General features: G+C 34.0%; 1 pseudogene; it reads left to right on the plus strand.

Moving 5' to 3' along the window:
- Positions 1 to 22,940: 22,940 nt before the first annotated feature.
- On the plus strand, positions 22,941 to 23,718 carry LOC102895357 (annotated as a pseudogene).
- The last annotated feature ends 2,424 nt before the right edge of the window (positions 23,719 to 26,142 follow it).

Genomic DNA, 26,142 nt, shown 5'->3' on the forward strand with positions numbered 1-26,142 from the left:
CTTATATGTGGAATCTAAAGAGCAAAATAAATGAACAAACAAAACAGAAACAAACTCATAGATACAGAGAACAAATTGATGGTTGCCATACGGGAGGGGGCTTGGAGAACTGGGTGAAAAAGGCGAAGGGATTAAGAAGTACAAATTGGTGTTACAAAATAGTCATAAGGCTATAATAACTACACCTAGTGCCAAGTGGGTACTAGACTAATTTTGTAAGTTATATAAATGTCTAAAACTATGCTGTACACCTGAAACTAGTATAAAATGGCACTGAATGTCAACTTTAATTGAAAAAAATCTTTAAAGTTTGTAAGTGATTTCATATGAAGGGGAAGAGTTTATCGTACTATCTGTTGCAAGGAATATCTTGTAGATAAAGAAGAAAGAGAAATACAGACAAGGTTATGTTTAACTTTATAATACTTTTTCAAAGAATAATATATATGATCATTATAAACTCTTGATCTAGTATAAGAATTATTCAGAGGTATTTTATATTCAGGGAAATACCATCTTAGAGATGAATAAGGTAAGATTTATTTAGAATCCTCCTTGTATTTAGTTACTATTCTCATTTAAATGCTGCTTTTCTCTTTTTAAGAACTCCTTTGTAAGTTTTTATCAATCAAATGAGTTTTGTTCGTAGTTTGAGTAGAAAAAGAAAATGATTTGCACATTTATTGATTTTTTTCATTTAGATTATATTTATTGAATATCTGTCTTCTGCTGGATGCAGAAAACACTACAATTAACAAGGCATATGTTTGCTCTCAGAAGATCTCTGGTGCAGAGAGGCAGGCAGACAAGACAACCAAAAAATGACAATACTGTGTGATAGGCAGAATTTTGCCTTCCTAATTGCCTTCAGAGATGGGATGATAGAGTTGGGGTTGTAGTAAATATATTTCTAGGAAGGCTTCCAAGAGGCAGTGAAGCATGAATAGTCTTGAAGAATAAGTATAATCAGCAAGGTAGGAGAAAGAGGTTCCAAACAGGGGAGATTAGTAAATTAAAAGAAATGCTGTCATGAAAAAGCATAGTATATTCAGAGAACTGAAGAGTTCAGGACAGTTGAATGTGAGGTGCTTTAGGGAAACATGGATATACAACTGAAGATGTGGATTAGACCAGATCATGAAGGGGCTTGTAGATCATGCTAAGAACTTTAAATATATAAAAGCTATGAGGAGCCATTAGAGAACCTTGAGCAGAAAGGGTAGAAGTTGGATTTTAGAAAGCTAACTATAGTGTGGAGAGGAGAATGGAGAGGAGGCCAGATCAGAGACAAAATTGTTAGAAGGTTCTAATAAATAAGATTCTGTTGTAGGGCAGTAACGGTGAGCATGTTGAAAAGGAGACAAAATAGCTGAGATACTGAGTTAAAATGAACAGGACCTTTTTAATAACTGATGTGGAGGGAAGCAGAGTGAGAAAATTTTCTAGGATATGACCTTATTTTTATTATGGTTTTTTACTGGTAAGATAAAATTATATCAGGGAAAATAGGTTTGTTGAAGACCGCAGAGAGGATAGAGTTCAACCAGGTTGTACATGTTGGCTCTGAGCTATCCTCAGGCATTCTGACTAATGGCTATGGCTGTAAGGGAGAGACAAGCCTAATGGGTAAGAACACAGAATGCAGAGCTGAATTTTCTGGGTCTGAGTCCTAGATCTACTACTATTTACTGGCTAGGGGATACTGGGAGAAGTGCTCACCCTAGATAAGCCTCCCTTTGTCCATTTATAAATGATTGTTACAAACATTAAATGAAATATTTTATAGAAAATGTCAAAAAATAGGTGCTCAACAAATTGTGCTGCTGTTTTTATCAACATAAAAATAGGCAGTATTATTTATGTGCATGTCAAAAAATAGGTGCTCAACAAATTTTGCTGCTATTTTTATCATCATAAAAATAGGCAATATTATTTATGAGTCTTCTGTTCAAAAGAAATAAATGGACCAGAGGGATGGATTTAGAGCTGCAGACTTGAGAGTCATCAGTATATGCATGGTTCTTTGCTTTTTCACCCAGTTATCTGCTGTCCCAGTTTTCTCTTGCTACAATAATCACTGTATAACAAACCCAAAATTCGAGTCTTCATTTCAGCTTTGTATCTCTTCAGCTTTTAGCTGGGATCATTTATATTTCCGTAGTCAGCTGTGGGTTGCCAATTTATTGTGGGCTCTCATATTGGAAGGTTGACCAGCTATTGACTGGTTTATAATGGCCTCAGTTATTTTTTGCATGTGTCTCAAATTACTCCAGTAAGTTTCAGTCAGTGCTCACAGAGAGGCAGATGTACAAAACAGACAAGTCCCATTGTGTATGAAAATACATATTCTTATAAAGCTTTTGCTTGCATGACGATTAATAATATCACTTTGGCTATAAGAAGTCCCATGGTTGATCTCAGAGTCAGATGAAGATCTGACTGAGCGGACAAAGGAGCATAGATACAGTGTAGATGGCATTGAGACCATTAATGTAATCAGTCAATCAATCTATCAATAGACTTAGAGCCATAGAATCACACTTCAATTGTAAGGTAAAATTAGATGTCTTCTTCCTTTTATAAACTTGATTCTTTCTATTGTTTGATTTCTCCCTCTCCACCTCTACCTGACCTGTGTGTTGTTGCCCTTTTGTGGTTAGTATAGAAGGTTTCTGTATCAGATTTCTAAAGTAGAATCACTTTAAGGCTTCCTTTGTTAAAGGCAACATTCAAAAGAGCATTTCGATAACGACTACTAGCCTGAAATCATTCATTCCATAAATATTTATTGAGTATTTGCAATCTTCTAGATCCTGTTTCAGGTTCTAGGAATAGTGGTGAACAAAATAGACATGTTGCTTTATCTCATGAATTTATATAAGATAAAGTAGGGGGAAAAGACAATAAACAAGCAACCAAAAAACATAAGAGATTTTCTCAGCTTTATATAGAATATAAGAAAAATAAGGTAAAATGAGTTCATCAAGAATGACTTAGGGTAGTTTGGAAAGGCTTCCCCTAAGAGACATGTTTTGAGCTGAAACACTCAGGATGAGGTCTTAGTCATACAGAGATATAAGAAAAGAGTATTCTAGGTAGAGAGAGTAAAAAGTGCTGAAAGCCTGAAGTGGAAACAAGCTTAGCTCATTGGAATATCAAGAAGCAGATTAGATTGCTGAGGAATGATGAATGAGTATGAGATAAGAAGAGGTCAGACCTCTGGAGCCTTGGATGCCATGGTATCATTTGACATTTATTGCAAATATAAAGAGAAGCCACTGGAGAATTTTAAGCAGGAGAGTGACATGCTATGTTTTTTTTGAGCAGCAAAATTCATCAGAATTCATCAGAATAGTCTAATGACTTCACCTCTGCCTCCTGGCCTGAAACCCTCATCTGCCTGGAGCAGATGACCCATGCAGATATATCCCAAACAAGTCAACTCTGTTGATACAGTGGTTTTCTAGTCAGTGCCAGTTTAAAATTTAATTTCTCTAGATAAAGTAGACAAAGTGTTATCACTATCTTAGTTACTGTTCACAATTTAATAATTTTTCTCCATATCTCCTTCTCATCAGAAAACTCCAAGGGGTTTGTATTTCACCTGTCACCTAGAAAGTGAAAATTGTTGATATGGATCATAGGAAAGTAGGAGAAAATGGAAAATTTTTTTATTTGGTGTGTAATCAGTTCACTGCCAGCCCTGTCAGCTGGTGTTCTTTCTGTGGCTCTATTGGCTTGATTCTGCATCTTCCATCAACCCCTCTTCTACCACCAACACCACTACAGTTCCCTGCTGTTGGAAAATCTGGGAGGCATGCTCTTTCTTCGACTAATCATCCTTCAGCAATAGGTCTATTCTTCATTGTTGGCTGATAAGACACATCGGCCCCACTGAGTGTTTCTTGGTGAGCAGGTGGTGGAGTAGGGAGGAATGGCGGGAAGAGAGGACTTACAAACTTGCTATCATCACTGGCTTACTCTAGCTCGCCAAAAACCTAGGAATTACTGTAAAACTATCAGCTGCTCTCCAAGAAACTGAGAGTGAGCTTTGTTCTGCCCAAATTTGCTTTAACATTGTGCCTTCCTCCTATGCTTTAGCAGCTAAATCTATGGTCGGTGATGTACTGTGGCAAACTAGCTCTAGTCATATTTAGAACCATTCCGTGACCCCGATTCAAGAAATATTCTCTGGTGATTGGGAGAATATTTTCAAGGGGAGATTCATGTACAAACTAGACCTCCCAATGAAAAGAGCAACATATCAAGAAAAAATATAATTGCTAACAATGTGACCCTCCCACAGTGGAAAACGTAAAAAATTCTGACGCTCCAAAAAGACTCCTTCCTCTTAGAAAGATCCTTTCTTCTATCTAAATTCTTTTACTCATCTCTTCCTGCAGATAGGAGAGGTCCAAAACATTATTTTTTCTATCTTGTTTCATCAACTGCCCCTGTCTTACCCCAGAGAATGCCTAAATTCAGGTTAGTCATTTGCATTCTTTTTTTTTTTTTTGAAAACTAGGCTAGGATTTGTCACAAGAAAGGAATGCAAATGTCAGATTATTGCCACAGACAAATACTTTACATGCTGTACTATTACATGTGGTTTTTAAAGGATAGATTTTCATGCTGTGTAAAACCAAGGAAAGCAGTTAGGAGGCTACTATGGAGAATGAGATGAAAATAAATTGGACTTTGTCATGGAGATAGGGAGCACAGCATAGGGAATGCAGTTAGCATTAATATGTCGGCTAGGTAGAGGGTCAGGGGAGGGAGGGAGCAATTGGGGGGATCATTTTATGAACTATATAGGTGTCTAAACAATGTACTGTATACTTGAAACTAATTAAAATAAATAAATTTTTAAAAAGTTTGAAAAGAAAAAAATAAATTGGACTAATCAAACTCTCTGTATTTTCTTTCATAGTGTGTGTAGGAGAGAGATAGGTACATTATAGGCATTGAATGTTTTTTTCCTGGCTTATTGATTTTGAGAAAACATCTGACTCTTATCTCAGCTTTAGGTGTACCCTGAGGAAGAGCAAGGAACCCTGTGCTGGAAAAAAAAAAAAAAAAGAAGAATTTTAGAGGTGTCTGGAGCATTAATTTTATTGCAGTTATACAATCTAGTAAAAATATTAACATGAAATGGTTTTAAGCAAAGCATTTATCCATAGGCTTTTGAAATTTCTAACTAGGCATTTAATGGTTTAATTTTACGATTGGTTTAAATAGACTGTAAAGTCCAAAAGAAAAGTGAATGAATCTAGAATCTGACATATATAAGCAATCACTAGTTAGTTAGCAGGTCTAAACAGATGGACTTAACAAACTTTAAGACTGTTTGAAGAGTCTTTAAATTTTGAATATATTTTCTTTAGGAGAAACTATATACATATTTCTATTTAAAAATGTTGATTTTTTATTTTGATAGAAAATATATCAGGACAAATGGTGGTCATAGTGTTTCTATTTTAATAACCCACAAAGATAGATCACTTAATTTTAGGAGGCAAAGTCAGAGAATAATAGAAATGCTTTACCTTTATAAAAATAGATAGAAAATATAATTATTATTTAAACTTGAACTGATGCATTATGTGAATACCTTAATACTTTTGATGTTAAATTCATCTAATGGCATTTGGTGTCAAATTCATTTTTTTAGTATACATGTCCAGTGAGCAATAACTTTAAGGTCAAACTTTATTGCAATGAGTATTGGTGTCTGTGCAGTTAGGTACACACACACCCCTAAAAGCCCTGAAGGGCGCCTTAGGAACAGAGTTTTATTGGCCTGTTATACATACCTCTAGAACTTTTCAATTTAAAGTGTGGTTCATGTAAGGGCAGCATCAGTATGACCTGGGAGCTTTGCAGAAATGTAAAATCTCAGGCCCTGCCTCAAAGCAACTAAATTAGAATCTCCTTTTTAATAAGATCCTTAGACAATGTTGCTGTATATTAGTATTTTAGAATCTCTACTCTAGAACACCAGTTCTCAACAATGGTTTCACATTAGAATCTTCTAGGGTACTTTCTTTAAAAATTTTTAAAAAATTATTATTTATTAAAATTATTGAGATGATATTGATTAATAAAATCAAATAGATTTCTTCTGTACAATTCAGTAATACATCATATGCATATTACATTGTGTGTTCGCCACCCAAAGTTAAATTCCTTCCTTTAAAAAACATGAAAGCTAGGTTCCTTCCTCAGACTAATTAAATCAGAATATGTGAGCTGGACTTCAGGTACTGACATTTAAGAAAAAGTGTTGAATCAAAATTATGAGTTTTTGAAAACCTAATTGACTAGAAATTTTTTATTTCTAGGGAAGATGTGTTCAATTTGATTTTGACTGTTTCATAACTTTAGCCCTGACCAAGGAAGTAATCCTAAAAGGTATACTTTAGAGCAAGGCAAAAATCTAATTTCAGATTCCAAATTTTGCATAAGGCACTTACTAGCCTAAAATAAATATTTTTCTACCTAAGGACTAAAAGAACTCCTAGATGTTATATATTGAAAAACTCATTATAAACTATTCTCACTAAAAATGTTATTTTGATTAAAAATAGGTTACTTCCCCTACACCATTAAGAATGAGTAAAAAGAAGCTTAAAGGCTTGCAAAATGCCTCATTGCTAGTACTTGCCATTACTTTCAATTCACAAATTGATCATCTAGCTTTATATCTATGAGAGACCTTGGGCCTTTTACTACTATAATTTTTCATAAGGTGATGAGTACAGGAATGGTGAATGAGTCTTCATCTCAGTGTCTCCTCCAGGTGGGCTCTTTAAAAGAATGATGTTATTTTGAAGTTATTTTTATTTAATTTTGCTATTCATTGTTTTGTAGAGCTTTCTGGAATTTACATTCCTTTCCTTATCAGTTAGTGTTAAGCCCTAGTTTCCTTTTGTTCCTTTCAGCTCTGGAGGTTATTTGTAGTACTGGGAGCTGGAGAATGAGGCAGATGGATACCTTGTGCTAGCCCACATCTAAAGATAGGACAGGCAGATAGTATTATTATCAGATTGTGGCTACAAATTATTAATTATGAAAGAGGTTCTAAAAATATAGATGAAGAGAGGCAGAAATGATATCTTCAAAAAGAACACTAGTATAGAGAAGATAAAAAGTAGTAATATCTCTCAGCTTCCTTCTCTCTATCCCCAGGGTGCAGCATTATGTAAAACAAGTTTTTAGAGAGGGTTATAATGCAGCCATGTGAGTCTTTAGTGTTTCTCCTTTCTATAGCATCCTCCATTTATTGAAGGTGATTCCATTCGACCCCCTCAGATGTCTTTAGCTCTTTCTTTTTCTCTAATGGTATCTACTCTCAGGAAACATAGATGCACTATTATTGTCCTCAGAGGTATTTGTCTTTTGACAGGAGATGAATGCAATTAGGAATATAGAGACAATAAGGACAGGTTGATTGTATTTGTTAATGCTTTTTAAAAATATTGCCACAGTATATATGTAAGGATACAGAGTATATGAAAAGAGTGAAAAAGCATAGAAAACTGTTATCTTATTGGTCTGTCTGTCCATTCATCATCTATCCATCCAATCTATCTAAGCTATTATTTTGTTTGTCTATCTCATCCATTTATGAATTTTTATACAGTATAGTTCCCTGTATTCACCTTCTTAGTGCAAAGTTGTGAGTTTGGACACATAAAATTATGTAACCACCACCACAGTCAAGATAGAAAACAGTTACACTACTCCAGAAATTTTCCTTTTACTTTGTTGTACTTAATCGCTGGCCCCACCCTTAGTCATTGGCATCCACTTATATGTTTTCTCTTCCTTAATTTTCCTTTTCCAGTAAGCCATATAAATGAAAACATATAGTATATAGCCTTTGGGGTCTGACTACTTTCATTATAATTATGTGTTTCATATCCATCCATTTTTGAAATGTGAATTAGTGATTCGTTCTTATTGACGAGTAAATATCTCATATGGATATACTATTGCATATTCATTCATTTATTTTGGATATTGGAGCTGTTTCTAGTTTTCAGTTATTATTGGCAAAGTTGCTGCGGCTATTCACAAATAAGTTTTTGTGTTAATGTAAATTTTCTTTTTTTGGGTAAATACTTAGGAATAGAGTTTTCCCTTAAATAATAAAATAATGCGTTCTCTTTTTTGAATGCATCTCAAGTGCATTAAGGCAATAACACCATTAGAATTGAGTGTACTGGTAAAATTGAGGTTATGGACTTGCAAAGATGAAAACCATATAATAAAATCTACTTGGTCAAGAGACATTGTTCTTTTATAAATATGTCTATATTCTATTTGTCAATATATCTTTTAGAACAGTTTTATTGAGGTATAATTCACATACCATAAAATTCACCCTTTTAAAGTTTACAATTCAGTGGGTTATTTTGTATATTCACAGTTTTGCATCATTCTAACTATCTAATTTTAGAACATTTTCAACATCCCTCAAAAACCACTCTTTCTCCACCTGCCTATTCTTATGCCAGTCACTTCCCATTCCCCTCTCTATCCAGTGCCTGGAAACTACTAATCCACTTTCCATCTTTGATGATTGCCTATACTGGACATTTCATATAAATAGATTCATCCATGTGGTGTTTTGTGGCTGATTCTTACAGTTAACAGACTTTCAATGTTCATCCTTATTGTAGTATATATCAGTACTTCATTCCTTTTTATTACCAAATAATATAGATATATTACATTTTATTTATGCATTCATCAGTTGAACATTTGTTTTATTCTCATTTTTTGGCTGTTATACATAATGATGTTTGAATATTTATGTATACATTTTTTCTGCAGACATATGCTTTAGTTTCCTTTGGTTGTATACCTAGTAGTGTAATTGCTAGATCATGTGGTAATTATAACATTTTGAGAAAGTGCCAAAATGTTTTCCAAAGTGGCTGTACTATTTTACATTTCCACTGGAAAAGAATGAGGTCTCTAATTTCTCTACATTCTCACCAATCTTTGTTACTGTCTGTCATTCTTATTTTAGACATCTTAGTATTTATGAATAGTATTTCATTGGGGTTTTGATTTGTATTTCTTTAAAGATGAATAATGATTTTGAGCATCTTTTTATGCAGTCACCGATCATTTGTATATCTTCTGTGAAGAAATATCTATTCAAATCATTTACTCCATTTTTAAATCGGGTTTCTAATCTTTTTATTATAGATTTGTAAAGTTTCATTATATATTCAGATTTAAGTCCTCATCAGATAATGATTTTTTAATTCTCCATTTCATTTATTTCTACTCTAAACTTTTTGTTTCCTTCCTTCTGCTTGCTTTGGGTTTAGTCTGCTCTTTTCTAGTTTCTTAAGGTGGAAGTTTCAGTAATTGATTTGAGATCCTTTTTGTTTTAGTAAAGATATTTACAGTTATAAATTTTACTCTTAACCTTGATTTAGCTGTCTACCATATATTTTGGGATGTTATTTTGTTTCACTCATTTCAAACCTTTTCTTGACTTATCTTGTAATATATTCTTTAACCCACATGTTATGTATAAATGTTTTGTTAATTTTCTAATGTTTGTGAGTTTCTTTGATTTCTATGTAATTCTATGTTGCTTGAAGAAAATAATTTCTGTGATTTAAATCATTTTAAATTTATTGAGACTTCTTTTATGGCCTAACATGGTTTATTTTGTGGAATATTTCACATGCACATGTAAAGAAGGTGTATTTTGTTGTTGGTGGTTAGAATGTTCTTTAGTTAGTTTATAGAGTTGTTCTATCTCCTACTGAAAGTGGGCTATTGATGTCTCCAACTGTTATTTTTAATTATTTTCTCTTCAATTTTGTCAGTCTTTGGTATTTTGGCATTTTGTTGTTACTTTGTATGTATGTTTATAATTGTTATATCTTCTTGATTGATTGATCCTATTATCATTATAAAATGTACTTCTTTGTCCTTAATAAAAATTTTTGTCTTAAATTCAATTTTTCCTGATATTAGAATAGCCACTATTTCTCTTTTGTTTACTGTTTGCATCATACATCTATATCCATCATTTTACTGTCAACATTTTTTGCTTTGCATGTAAAGTTTGTCTCATATACAACATATATTTGGATCGTGATTTTATTCATTCTGCCAATCTCTGATTTTGACTGGAGATTTTTAAAAATGTACTTATTCTTAACTACTAATAATGTAGGTTTTTATATTTGCCAATTTGATCTTTGTTTTCTATATTTTTAATCTTTTCCCCTCTATTATTGCTTTCTCTTGTGTATTGGTATATCTTGTAAGGTATTTTACAAAAGTACCATTCAACTTCGTGTGTGTGTGTGTGTGTGTGTGTGTGTGTGTGTACACATATATATTTCAGTATTGTTAGGGATAGTTCTGGGGATTAAAATTAACATCTTAAATCAAGACAATCTAATTTGAATTAATACCAACTTAATTTCTAAATTATACAGAAACTTTGCTTTAGTTTAACTTCATTCTCTCCTTTGGGCTATTATTATATATTATATTTTTGAACATTATAAGTTCTTCAATACAGATTTAAAATTATTGCTTTATGCAGTTGTATTTTAAATCAAATAGAGGAAGAAATGTTGGCTTGTCATATATGACCTTTGTTAGGTTGAATTATGTTCCTTCTATATGTACTTTGTTGAGAGTTTTTAATTGTGAAAGGATGTTAAATTTTGGCCTGATGGTTTTTACCATGGCAACTAAATGTGTTGGGATCCAAATTTGGAAAGTTAAAATCCAAATATTAATAATTTGAATTTTAATATAGAACATCTTCATATTTTGAGATCCAAATATAATCTATAAATTCCCTTTATACCTCTTATTTATATAATTTAAATTTAATCACTATTAAACACTATTTTATGAAGACCTTTAAGCCCACTTACTGTTTATTTTGATTAGTGATATTAATATAATTATATTCATAAAATTCAAAAACAATTGATTTTATTTTAATGAGCATAGTCAATATAGCATTTCATAATGAAACATATCTGTTTTCCTTGGTTTTTTAAAATAAAAGGAAGTGTAATTCTTTCTCTGTTGCTTTAATTATAATTTGATTGGGGCATAAACATGATTTTAAATGGGAAATATTACTGATAAAACATTTGTATTTAATACTTTTTATAGATTATTTTATTCTCTTTACCCTAAATAGAACAGATTAAAAAAGAAAGGAATCAACTTAGATTTTTAAGTTTCTCATATTCTTTGCTTCATAGCAATAATTATTTGGAAATCAAAGGCAAATCAGGATTAATAGAAGAAAATACCTGTGATTTTTGATTTTTGATTTTTGACTTGTAGGAGGTGGAGTCAAACTGAGGCTGATCAAGTGAAGAAGCTGCTAGTAAAGGTAAGAGAGACCATTTCATTTCAAAAGGATTTGAGGAGTAGCAAGGAGCATTTGCTTAGACAGCTGTTAATAATACAGGCTGACTTTTGTATTTGAAATATGCCTAACTTTTAAGTATCTTGCTTTTATTTATGTGTATGTGTATGTGTGTACATATATATATACACACATACATACGTACATATATCTACACATACACACACACATATATGTATATGTATATATATATATACACCCTATACATTAATTAAAAGAATTACATCTACATCATGTCACACTGGTGAAAAGATTGATTAAAGAATCAAGAGCAGAAGCTTGTATTCTAGGATTGCAGGTAGAGCAGGATTTCTGGAAGCTGTGAGTGGGTTGGGTCCTGAAGGTATCTTCTCTCTAGGAGGTGCTGTTTTGGCTCCAGGGAAGGAGTGAGTCTCTTGTGTTAGCATCTTCTTGGGCTATGTGGTACCATTACCACATGTTCTGACTCTCTCCTCAAGGAATTCCTAGTTAGTCTCAAGTATTCCTACTCACTTGGGCTCTACTGCATTCTAAATTATCTTTATCTTATCAATCAATGATGTTGATCATGTCCCTTGAAACTAAGATTAAACTCCCAAGGCACCTTTGTATAAGAGTAATATGAACTATTGGGCCCCAAGTGAGAAGCAAAATTCAGATGGACCTAAAAAATAAGATAGCAAGAGTCTGGGATGTACTAAGTCAGAGTAAGTTAAAGTGGTAGAGATGCATTACTACTTTCCCTTTGTCTTCCTAAGAAAGGTTATTAAGAACCTGCATTAAGCGAAGCAGTTTACTAGAAGTTGGCGATAAAAAAATTAAAGTAAGAAACAGTTCTGACCCTGATGACATCTTTGAAAGGGTGTTTGAGACAAATGATAGTACTATAAAACCTAGGTTGAGTTTTAGAGATTTTTGACATGTCAAAATACATTGGCAAACTGGTGGGATAGAAATGCTAGAGACATAACTATTAGGGGCCACTGAGTTTTGCAGGAAAGAACTGTTTTAACAATTAGAATTCAGACATACCAGAGCAGGGCTGAGCTGTTGTAGATTCAATGGGCTCTCTGTAGAACTCTGAGGAGAGAATTCAGAAGGAACTTAGCCTATGAAAAGCAAGAACCTTGGATAGTAGTTTTTATCAAAGGCTTAGTGGAAAACAGAAAGGGGCAATTGTGAGTACAGACAGTACTGACCATTCACAATTTGTCTGAATCTAGGAAGCACACTAGTCAAGAAATAAGGCATATTCTCTTCTAGGTTGCCTTTCTTTAAACTGTGGTTTTCATTCTAGTATAAAAACAGTGAAATGAATAGGAGGCATAATTGTTTCATTTAATTATCACCATGAGCTTGCAAGTTAGTGGTATTATTATGAAAGATAGGAGAAAATGGAGACTCTGAGAATTTACATTAATTTTCAAGATTAAACTAATAAGTATTGGACCTGGATTTTAATGTGAATCTCATGCTCTAATCTAAGTGACTCTGCCTGCCCTCGAGGAATGGAGTAAACATGTGGACAGGAAAAGATTCTTAGAAACTGAAAATTTAATTCTTAAACAACAACAGCAGCAGTGACAACATTTCTGTCTATGTTATGTTTGGTTAAGCAAGAGAATGGAATAGTTCAAAAAAACAAAAAGCAGTCAAAGATACTAATGTGTTCTAAGGAAAATCTGGGTTTGGGCCTGAATTGGGTGGGTGTGAGTCTGTGAGATAGACAAGCCCCACTTTCAACTGATAAAGCCACTCTTCCATCTCTTTTTCTTTTTTCCTGTTCCCTTTAGTAAGTTAACATTCTGTTGAAAAACAAACGACAAAAGAAAACGATATATTGTACTTTTTGCCTGTCAGTGCTAAGCAAGGGACAAACCCAAAGGATTTAATTCAAAGTAAAATATTCTCTGAAACTTGGAGCCTTTAATATGACTAAAATATCATTAGAATTCAAAATTAAATTTAAAAATCATCTACGCTTCTCAATTATTTTGAGAATTAACTTTAGCACTATTTTTTTTTTTCTGAATCGTATCAGCTCTAACACATAGTCATTAAGAAACAATTTGTTTTTATTGCTATGTGCTGGATCTATAATATTATGTGGGTTGCCAGCTAGCCTCCTTCAAGTGGGCCATGAACTTCTAAGTTCTAAAAATATATTCTTAATTAAAATGTCATATTGTTAGGGTGAGATATATATGTTTGGCTTTTTTTTTTTAATATAGCTTTAGGGATAGATTTGGAAGACATTTTCTGAACAAGTACTTTAAACCTTCTTGTAGAACAATATTATAATCATTTGAAAATATATTAGAGAAATTGTCACTATTCAAATGTTTTGCATAACTTGTTTTTTTCTCTTTTGGTGTTACATTTCTTATTCTTCTTGTGCTTCCTCACATATCAGATTCAGTGGACTATATTGTAATGTCTTCAATGAAAATTTAAATACACAAAAGAGAAAATATTCTTAGTTTCAACATAAGATTCGACCTTACCTATAGAGAATTTTTATAAGAATTTATTTGAGCCAAACTGTTGACATATGGTGGAGAGCAAGACTTCAAATGCTCTGGAAAATAACAGTTTTGCAGCTTCTTTTATGCATTTGAAATTAAGGAGGGAATGGATATGAAAGTGGGAGAAAGCAAGGTAGGGATCAGATTACAGAATCCTTAACAAGATTGTGTGCTTTCTTAAGGGTTAAAACCCTCTTAGACGGATATTACTTCTGTCATTTCAAAAGTATGTTTCCCCAGATGCACAAGAGCAATGGACAGGGCGGGCTTAAAAGCTTTCACTAAACAGCTAGAGTTAGAGCGTGACTACCCACCATGACCTGCCCAGTTAGAAATTTATGATCAGATCACCCTGTGAAATTACTTTTCATGGAATACCTTTGTCTATTCACTATTTTTTCTTTTATGTATAACTATCTATGGACCAAAGGAAATAACATTTTTATAAATTTTAAAATACCATTTTACAAATATAATTTATCGTTCTTGTTCTAACGTGTGCTACTGTTCCAAAGAGAATATATGAAAAAGGGTATGGTTATGGTATTAGATGATATGCTCTTGTCTCCTTTGTCTACAGTATTAGCGATTTTGACTATCAAGAGAGAATATATGGACTTTCTAGTTACTGCTTGTTTCTTGGTCCTTCCTCCCTAAAAAAAAACCCATAATTTATTTTCATAACATAAAGTATTATAAATAACATTATTTGTAAAAATTACTTTAATTTTCAGTTTTTGTTTTAGGCCTTACACAGTAGTAACCCCCTCAGCCTCCTCAAAATGTCTTTTTCTTTTGAATTCTCTGAGTGGAATGATGAGAATCAAATCGTGTAATTGTACCATTTACATCAACATGTCAATGTAAGAAATGTCCTAACCTGTAGAGAATTTTTATAAAAATTTATTTGAGACAGAGAGGATATACCTGGGAGCAAGATCTCAACAGACTGAGACAAATTCTTCAGAGAATTAACAGTTTGCAGTTTCTTTTATAGATTTGAGATTAAGGAGGAAAAGTAAGGAAGAATACATGAAGGTGGGAGAAAGCAATATGGGTATGGCATTATAGGATAGTTAAGATTATGTGCTCTCTTGAGGGTGCTTATGGTTTATTTCAAAGGTGTGTTAACCTAGATACACAGAACATGCTAAGGCAAAGATAAACCTTTTACTTAAAAGTTATGTACCTGGGTGCGACTACCCACCATGACCTGTGGAATTTATGATCAGATTACCCTGTGAGGTTCATTTCCACAGAACTTTTTTTTCTCCATAAATATAAAAATCCTTTCTCTTTTGAAGAAGTAAGGTGTACTTTTACTTAATTTTTTTCCTTTGCAAATTTAGTTTATAATTATAGAAATAAACAGAAACTATCTCTGATGAGCAAGGTATTGAGAGTTCTGAAATTAGCTTTTCCTTAGGGCATTGTCAACAGAAGTTCTGTGTAATGACGAATTTAACCTTGCCCCCAAAAGAGGTCTGGCTTTTGCCTTGGACTTCTGGGAGGTAACCTTTAAGCCCTTGAGATGTCATGCCTGATGGGAATCTGTTTTCCTTGAGACCTTGGGTCACTGGTGGCCACATCAGAAAGACTAAAAATTTAGTGAGGTGACTTTGAGTCACATGGTATCAGTGGACCTCTAGAGGGACGGCTGACTGAGATTGGACAATCAGTCAATCATGCCCACATCATGGAGCCCTGACAACACCTCTGAACACTGATGGTTGGTTGAGCTTCCTTGGTTGGCAACATGCTGTGTGCATCGTCATATTTTGATGCCGAGAAAGAAATTTGCCTAGGACTCCATAGAGAGAGGAGAGTAGAAACTTTGCATTGGGTACCTTTCTTGAACTCTGCCCTACATGCTCTTTCTATTGCTGATTTTAATCTATATTTTTCCCCATAATAAACCATAAATATGGGAATAAAAACCTTTAGAAAGCTCTATGAGCCTTTCTAATGAATTATAGAACCTAAGGGTGACTTTGGAGACCCTCAAACTTGCAAATGGTGTCAGAGCTGATGGCAGTCTTGTATGGGGATTGTCTCCTCCAACCGTACAGTTGGCTAAAACTCCTGAATCTATTTTCCTAACTAGGAAAAATTCATGCTATAATTTTGGTTATAGAGCATTTAGCAATGGATTGAGGTTTAACAACTAAAATTCAGGGATAAAAATTCTGGCATCTCTCTGTGTATGTTCATGTTTATGCTTGCACCTGTGGGTTTCTGTATGCTGACTACATGCTTACTCTTGGTATGTTAACTTAAGAAACTCGAGGACTAATGAACTTATGAACTAAAAAAAAAATGTGATCTACTGACTTTTACAGACTTTCAAGAATAGTAAGTCACAAGATTGGGTCTGTAATTGACTCATACATCACTGGAAATTGCCAAAAGCTGCCAGGGCAGCCATCACCTGCTCTCACAACTGTGGAGCTAGCAGGTATTCATGTCATCTTCTAAAGATTCTGTCATTAACCACAGGTCTGAAGGAACCCTTCATTTCTAATGGACTATAGATGTGTACAGATCCTTAAAGGTTCTTTATTGTCACCAAGGTATTGATTTAGCATTATAAAGAAAATATAGAGAAAACTAACATAAAAAAGAATTTGGACTAAAAACAGACCTCAATTTGAGTCTCAGCTTTTTCTTTAATTAGCTGTGAAAACTTTGGCAACTTTTAACCTCTGTGGTCCTTAATTTACCTATTAAAAAAAAAATCAGGTGAACTAGATTATCTCTTAGGCCCCATGTGGCTTTTAAATGAGGTGGTGTGCAAGTAGTTTCAAAAACTTAGCTTCCAAACTTCGGTCAGATTTCCAAACTTGAGTGACCACAGGCTCAAATTTTGGTGTTCTCTCTGTGCCTGCTAAGCTAAAAATGGAAAGTAAACTGCTTTTCTTCCTCCAGAAACAGGTGCAGTTGGGCATCTAGCTCATACAACTTTAAGTTGCATCTCAAACAAGTTTAGAAAACATTTTTATTCAAATTGTTATACATGCCTATTTTTTTCTCATTTAGGAACTATATTTTTAATTAATATAATTTATTTTATAGCTCAGATTATTTTAACAAACTTTATAGCCTTAATTTATAAGAACTAAATTTTTAATAAATTGTTATAATTAAAATCTCTACTAATTGTAATATGATATTATAATACCTTGTACTTCATTTCAATTTTCCCTCACCCTACCATTTCCAAAGCATCAACTAATTTTGTGATCTATATTAGGCTGTTAATATGTGTCATCATAGGGTGGATGAAAGATGGAGGAGAGTAATTGGGGTCAAGGAGAGAAAGGAGTGGAAGTCAGAAAAAAAAAGGAGCGAGTACTTAATTTCTCTAAAATTAAGTATCATTTCATTTATATAAAACACTTATGTATATTTATGTGCATGTATATACATAACTAATTACAAAAACTTATGTTTTAAATGAATGCTTGATATCTATCTGCTGATATATGGAAATAGCTATTTAAAATGAAACATGAAAAGACAAGTTACAGATAAAGATATATAGTATGTAGTCAGTTCTGAAAACAAATACCTGTGTGGGGGTAATATATTTGTGTGTGTATTTGAATGAGCAAGGAAAATCTTGTGAAAGTGCGTGCACCAGGCTGCTAATGTGGATTATCCAGCAAGCAGGATTTGGAAGGTGGGTTAGAATGAGATGATAATCCCTTGTGCTACCCAGCTCTGAGATTTTTTCATTTGACTTAATACATACATTCCTTTTGTAATTTGAAGAACATCAAATTAGATGTAGAAATGTAAACTGGTAGTATTTGTTAATTTTCTTTAGTATATCAGGGACTGTACATTGATGAATTCGCACTACTGCATATGTGTGGTTTTAGCTGAATACTCAGTTTATAAAACATCTTTATTTCATAAAACTTTGGAAATAATTTTCTTAAACATTTAAGCATTGCTAAAAATATAATTAATTAAATATATTGAACTACTAAAGCCATGATCCTGTTGAGTGTTTCAAACCTTTTAAACAGCAGGCATAACATACACAAATACAATGATTAACAAATATTAATGTACAGTAGTCCCCCCTTATCCACGGGGTATATGTTCCAAGACTCCTAGTGGATTTTTAAAACCACAGATGATACCTAACCCTGTATATTCTATGTTTTTACCTATACATACATACCTTTTTATTTCAAGGAAGCACTTTGCAGCTTCTCTTTGGCGGCATATCTGAATTATCATCTGCATGTTTTTTTAACATAGGTCTTTCTTCTGAAGTGTACATTGTATATGATATGACTGTCCCACATTGTATATCCTATGAAATTATTATTGTATAATATTGGTCCACTCTCTTAGGATTATTAAAATGTTAGGAATGCATTATTGTCATTATAATTTAATGGTCATCCACAGAATTCGTCTTAGAAAATGAAGAAATGATACTGAGAAGTTAACTTATCTCTTTAAAACATTTGTCTAATTCATTATTTTAAAATACGATATTGAGCCCTCTCCACCTAGCTATAGTGAGAATCCATCGGTGATAATCAGTTCCTATTTTTACAGGATACTTTGCTTTACACGTAGTTTATTGTATTTACTTTTATCTACTCATACACAGAAAACAGTATATAACCTATACCTTATAAAAAGACATACACTTAGAAGAAGCAAAATGCCAGTGTGTATTAATGTTGTCTAGTGTTATTAACTAACATTATTATCTAACTAATGTTAACTATTATTGAGTAGTACTGTGTAGTAGCATTTACTGTTTATTAAATAATTAAATTTAAAATGTATTCTCCCTTGTCCTGTGGGCTAGGATGATCTGACATCTTCAGTGTTAAAGGTGACTGGGCCTGCACCAAGTCTGCACTACTCAAATGGTATCGCTCAGTGTCAGTTCCCATACAAAACCTCCTGAGGACCGAGCCTGACCTGAAACAAGGACTGGTTCAGGAAGAGGCCATTTCATACACCCAAAATCTCTGTCCTCCTTCCTCCTTCAAAGATCTCTAGATCTTGGAAAACTTTTCCTGAGGAGATGATTATATTTCCCCTACACCTACCCTTTTTGGAAGTTGATGTGGCTGTATATGATTTGTCTTTCCTGAGCTGTTCCAAGGGGCCCACACAAATTCTTTCAGAGGCATTGTTTTCAGTGATTCTAAGGTGATTTTCTGACCCTCATCTCACTATAAAAAAGGAGAAAAATTATGTGTGTGTGTGTGTGTGTGTGTATATGTGTGTGTGTGTGTGTGTTTATATATATAAGTAAATTTGGACAGGGCCCCCAGCCACAGAAAACAGTAAAAAACGCCACCAAAGAATTCCCGTATTCCTCTGTGTCTGCATCCCCTTGATGTTCCCCACTCAGTTGCCTTGGTCTCTGCTGCAGTTTTGTCTCACGAATCTTTTGGACTTGTGTTTGCTTCTCTTCCTTGACCACTTGCTGTGTGTCCCATGCTACTGCTTGGACAGCAGTATGCAATCATCCACTACAATTCTCTACGCCACCTGCAGGGGTTTCTTTCCATTCTGCTGTATTTGCCTAGTACCTGCAGAATGACATCTAAGGCAGTAATGAAGAGTCACTTGTATAGTTCAACATTTTATTATTCAGGTGAGACTTGGTCTTGATAAAGTAGTTTTATTTTTAAAATGTAAAGGAAGTTAAGAGATTTGGCACAGATTTATCCATTGAATAATTAATGATACAAAATGTTCTTATCATTTAAGATTGCTCTTGATTTCAGAATTTAAATGACATCTTTTTGTATTTTAAAATTATTTGATCTGCCTCCCACGTAGCAGTCTCTTAGAAACACTTGTTCCAGGACTACTTGTTCACCTTCAGAATTACTAGTTGAGATGGATTTCCAAAATAACAGGTTTCTCTCAAGTCACTGGGGATTCATTTCCTTTTGTGTATTCTCTTGAGTATTTTAATTCTAATAATACCAATACATATTTATAGTATCTTTTTAATTATTCATCATTATTGAAATAACTCTGGTTTAAAAATTCTCTTGTTCTCTACATATCAATAAAACGAGTGAAAAGGCAACTACTGACAACATCCTGTGGAAAATAATCTGCAAAAAGATGAAATAAAACATAACAAAAAACCCACAACGGTGAAGAATAAAATTAATGACCATAGCCTGACCCTGAGAAGCAAATGTTTTATGTTTTATTTTCTTTAAATTGTAAACACAATGATTAGATATGTCAGGCAGATTGCAATGTTAATAACTTTTATAGGTGGATGATTTGCAGCAAACGCCTGATTATGGTTGACTTCATTTAAAACTAAGACCTTTGCAGTGGACATATTAATATTTGCTGTTTGCTGCTTAGAATGCATTTTGTTTGTCACAACCTGATGCCTCAGAGGACCAAGGGAGAACATTCTAATTAACCCTGGGTGAGTTGCAGTTGTGTGGGACTGCTCTGTGTTCTGTTTTTCTTTTTATTCTTTTTCCTTTTAGTAGCTATAATAAAGCATACAATCAGAGTTTTAGCACCACAGGCAGAGTTCCTTTGTGTAAAAGTTCTGTCAGTGGTGCCACAAAAGCAGTGTTCTCCAGAGAGAACCAATGGTAAATAGATTAGAGATAGAGATAGAGATAGAGACAGCAGATTACGAGACTTCTCAGCCTCCATAATCCTGTAAGCCAATTCCTATAATAAAGCTCCTCTTATCTATATTTGTATCTTTATACCTATATCTCTATCTCTTTCTCTCTATCTCTTTCTATCTCTATATCTCTATCTCATCTCTATCTGTATTTCTATCTCTCTATCTCTATCTCTATCTATCTCTAATCTATTTACCATTGGTTCTCTCTGGAGAACACTGCTAATACAATGGAGAATCCAAGTAATTTTTTTCTATAAAATTAATTCATGAATGTGAGCTAGTCATGTAAAGCTGAACATAATGTATTCATCTGTAAATAAAGGAGTTAAACAAAACAAACCCAATGTCCTTTTCAACTCTGAAAATCTGGGTTTTATTATACCTTTCTCAATAAGTTTTTATTCTTAGGAATACTAAATATTTTCTGTCCCATCTACCCCCTTTGCTCTCTGTGTGTTTGTGTGTGCATGTGCCTGTGTCTTATATGCTCATCAAGTCTAGCAACTGATCTTATTTTCTAAGATTCCTGTTAAGAAAGCGGGAGAGTAGTGGTTACATAGATCAAATGTAAGTTCTCGGTGATTCATTTTTCTATGGGTCCAAATATTAGTTATGGTGTGTTTCTTCTTAAACTCTTGACTAAATTGCCTCAATATCTTTCATAATTGTAAAAAAAAAAAAAAGACAGTTGTGGATTTCAGTCTGACTGTTACAATTACTATAAAGTTCTGAAAAATATTTATCTCAAAATATGAAACAGCTAAAAACAATTGTCAGCTTTACTTATCTGTTTGCCAGTATTTACTGATAGCCTATGTGTGCCAGGTTTGCTAAGTGATGGAAATGTGTCAACTTTCTTTGTCCTATCCATTAAAACATAGTAAGGGGCTGTTTAGAATATATTTTGACCCACTATAATTTTAAAGTCTTGTGTCAACACTGACCTATATTTTTAATGATACATAGAGAATACCTGGTGTCTAGAATTGATTTCTTAGGAAAGAAAATGTATCCTGTCATTTTAAAAATTCTAAATTAACAATGTATTCTTTGTGTTCTGTGTAGTTAGAAAAATCAACATTAAGTAGCTCCAGGGGAGAGGAGCCTATTGACATTCTAAAAGCTGGGCTGCCTTTGGTTATGCTTTTCTGATTACTTTTTATTGATTATTGCATACCTGCCATGGTTGAAATTGTTAGATAAACACTTTTCTATCAGTACAGAGGATTTTGAATTATTCTTTTGATTTAATGAATCAAAAATGTATATTTACGGTATACAGACATAAAATGATGATCTACATACATTTGACAGTCTATTTGTATGGTGTAGACAATTTGTACTATTGGATTAGGAAGTGGAAGAGGGAAGAATAACAGAAATGAATTTACCAATGTGGTCAGAGCCTGGAAAATCCAAATTCCTGTCAGCTAGTTCCTGTCTTCTCTGGTCAGATTGCCTTGGTTCACATCTTAATTCCACCTATTACCAGCAATGTGATGTCAGTCAGCTTGCTTAAGAGAATGAAATTGTTGTGACATGGATGTACTCCTTGAGTGTCCATATTTTTTTCCTGCAGGCTATTTCACTTGGATTTTAAGCTAATTCAGTAAAGTTAATTCAGTAAGTGTATTTACTGGTTTACTGATCCAGCAATCAGAGAGGTTGCTAGAAGCATATACAGAAGCATATACCAGGAGCTAGTAGCATATACAGTCCAAATGGGTAAACTTGGTTTTTGTTTGTTTGTTTTTTTTCTCTGTGTGATAAATACACTGAAAAAAAGGTCAGCTCTCTTTATATAGGTAGATTTGTGTACTAGTTATTCTTTCTCAACTCCAATTCTACTCATCTGTAATCTGTTGTGATGCTGGGACTGGAATTCTGCAAACTGTATTTTCCACACTTCCTTGTCAGCTGCTTTTTATATTGGGTGAGGACATATTGGAAGGAGATAGGACGGGAGAAGACACTTCTTTATTGTTATACTGTTGCTGCCCATATTGTTTCTGCCACCACAGATGTCCTGTACTCTAACTTCCTTCAGCCAACTCTGCAGGGTCCCCTCAAAGGCCCCAGTAGCAGCTCAGAGGCTCTGGCTCATTAGAGCTCTTGGGATCAGCTCTGTGAGACCTTCCTTTGATATCCTGTAACTTCATCTCTTTCTCTTTTGTTACTTCAGGTCTTGGGGTTGTGGCAGTTGCCTCATATTATTTCATCTGGCTTAACTCAGTATAAACGTAGGAAGAAAATCTTTCATATTAAGAAACTTTGACAATGAAAAGGTCAATTGTTAAAAATCTTTCTGGGCTCTTTTTTGTGGTGCCTCAGAGGCGGCCAACTGCTTCAGGATGAAGCTGAACATCTCTTTCCCAGCCACTGGCTGCCAGAAGCTCATTGAAGTAGACAATGAACGAAAACTTCATACCTTTTATGAGCAGCGTATGGCCACGGGAGTTGCTGCTGATGCTCTGGGTGAAGAATAGAAGGGTTATGTGGTTCAAATCAGTGATGGGAACAACAAACAAGGTTTCCCTATGAAGCAGGGTGTCTTAACCCAGGGTGTCTGCCTGCTACTGAATAAGGGGCATTTCTGTTATAGACCAAGGAGGACTGGAGAAAGAGTGCAAATCTGTTCGGGGTTGCATTGTGGATGCCAATCTGAGTGTTCTCAACGTGGTCATCGTGAAAAAAGAGAAGAAGGATATTTCTGGTCTCACTGGTACTAGTGTGCCTCATCGCTCAGGGCCCAAAAGAGTTAGTAGAATCTGCAAACTTTTCAGTCTCTGTAAAGAACATGATGCCCACCAATATGTTGTGAGAAAGCCTCTAAACAAAGAAAGTAAGGAACCTAGGACTACAGCACCCAAGATTCAGTGTCTTGTTGTTCCACATGTCCTGCAACACAAAAGTCGGCGTGTTGCCCCGAAGATACAGAGTACTAAGAAAAATAAGAAAGAGGCTGTAGAATATGCTAAACTTTTGGCCAAGAGAATGAAGGAGGCCAAAGAGAAATGCCAGGAACAGATTGCCAAGAGACGTAGACTTTCCTCTCTGAGAGCTTCTACCTCTAAGTCTGAGTCCAGTCAAAAATGAAATTTTGTAAGAGTAACAAATAAATAAGATCAGACATCAAAAAAAAAATCTTTCTTTTTGGAATAGCTGTACTTTCCTTGGGACACTTTATGCAACTGAGTATGAAAGCTATGATGATAAAAATGCCTCAAAATGGAAGAGTGGGTGCCCCTATGTTTTTTGTGGCCTTCCCTTGCCACTACACCTATACTTGTCTAAACAATAGTTGACTTTATTCATTTGTTCTGTAAGAACTACCTGTGTTTATTTGCTTCTCCTTTCCATAATACTACATGAATAGTCCTAGAATAAGCATTAAGATAGCTTTTGAAGTCTTTCTTTAAATTAATCCCAGTAACATTACATCTCAGAAAATTCCATAAAGCTTAAGACATGACAATGACATAATTATCTAGATTCCAAGATTTTATCTTTCTACAAAGAAAACTATTTTGCTTTTGGCAAACAGTTGGAGTAGACTGTGATACTTAATTCAATCAGGGATTCTTCTGATTTGCAGTGGGGTTTTAATATCTATAAGGACAGATCTTCAGGTTTATGTCTAGTTTATCTTTACTCTTCATTGTTAGGGTTCAAACAGAAAGCTTCTGGTGTTTACCAGTGACCTATCTCTTTAGTGTCTGTGAACTACAAATTTTGTCTCTCCAGCCCATATTAACGAAAACTCTATTAACCTTTTCAGTTTCTTAACTACCCTTTTTATCCACCCTTTTTTACTTGGCTCCTTAGCCTCTCATCCACCCACTGCAAATGAGTGAAAAGATGTCTTAGATATTGTGCTCACTTCTCTTTCTCTCTCTCTCTTTTTTTTTCTTTTTTTGGATTTTGGGCCCTCAGATCCTTGATGCCTTAACGCCATGGTTCTTTGATGTCTTTGAACCAATTTCGTTTGTTTATTTGGTTGAAAACTTTATCCAGATTGTTTAAACTGCATAAATTTGATGTGTAACATTGTTAAGTTTAAGATATACAGTATATTACTTTGATACATTTATATATTGTAATATGATTGCTGTTGTAGTGACATCTATTATGTTACATAATTACAGTATAATATTATTAGCTATATTCGTTATACTGTTCATTAAATTTCTATGGTTTATTTACTATTCATTAGTAAACACCATCACTCATCATACACACCCACACCCCTAATAACCACCATTTTACTCTCTGTTTTTTTACAGGTTTAACTTCTTTTGATTCCATATGTAAGTGATACATACTGTACTTGTCCTTCTCTATCTAAATTAGCGTAATATGATCAAGGTCCATCTGCCATGGCAAATGGGAAGATATCTTCCTTTCTTACAGTTGAATAGCATTCCACTGTGCATATGTACCACATCTTTTTTATCCATTCATCCATTGCTGGTCATTGGGTTATTTTCATATCTTGGCTATTGTGGACAATGCTGTGATCAACATGGGAGTTCATATATCTTTTCAGAATCCTGTTTTCATTTTCTTTCAGTAAATACCCAGAAGTGGAATTGCTGGGTGGTAGGATAGATCTATTTTTAATTTTTTGTGTAAACTCCATATTGTTTTCCATAGTAGTTGGACCAATTTACATTCCCATCAATAATGTATGAGGGGTCTCTTTTCACCACATCCTCACATATTTCTTGTCTTCTTGATAATATGCATTCTAACAGGTGTGAGATGATATCTCATTGTGGTTTCGATGTGTATTTCCCTGATGATGTATGATGTTGAACACCTTTTTATGTGTCTATTTGTCATTTTGATGCCCTTTTTGGAAAAATGTCATATATGGCCTATGGAATAAGAAGAAAAAGAAAACTTTGCAAACCATATATTGAATAAGGGGTTAATAGCCAAAATACGTAAAGAACTTTGTCAACTCAATAACAGCAACAAAAATGTGGTTAAAAAAATGGCAGAAGAACTAAATAGAAATGAAATACAGACAATGTCTATTTGGATGTGATGCCAACTTCTCAGAAAGAATTAGAGGATTAAATTTGCTTCCAACCCCCCTTCCCAAAAGAGATTTATGATAAAGTTCTTTGAGTATTTTTGCTGTTGTTGTTAAGCTCTGCTTTTAGGCAGATAAAGGACCTCAGGAACTCAAATGCCTTCAGTTTAAAATAATTTTTATGTGACAGTGGCATGTTCTGGGCCCCTTCATGTGTTTTGAGTTGAATTGTGCCCTCTAAAAAGATCTGTTGAAGTCCTAATCCTGCTGCCTGTGAGTGTGACATTATTTGGGAGTAGAGTCTTTGAAGATGTAATTAAAGTGAGGTGGGTCCTAATCTAATATGATTGGTATTCTTTTAAGAAGAGCAAAACACCATGTGAAGACACAGACACAGAGGGAGAACACAATGTAATAACAGAAGCAGAGATTGGAGTGATGCAGCTTTAAAACAAAGAATGCCAAGGATCTATAGCCATCACTACAACATAGTAAGAGGCAAAGAAAGATT

The sequence above is a fragment of the Pteropus alecto genome, unplaced genomic scaffold (assembly GCF_000325575.1).
Source record: "Pteropus alecto unplaced genomic scaffold, ASM32557v1 scaffold3, whole genome shotgun sequence".
NCBI classification, from domain to species: Eukaryota; Metazoa; Chordata; class Mammalia; order Chiroptera; family Pteropodidae; genus Pteropus; species Pteropus alecto.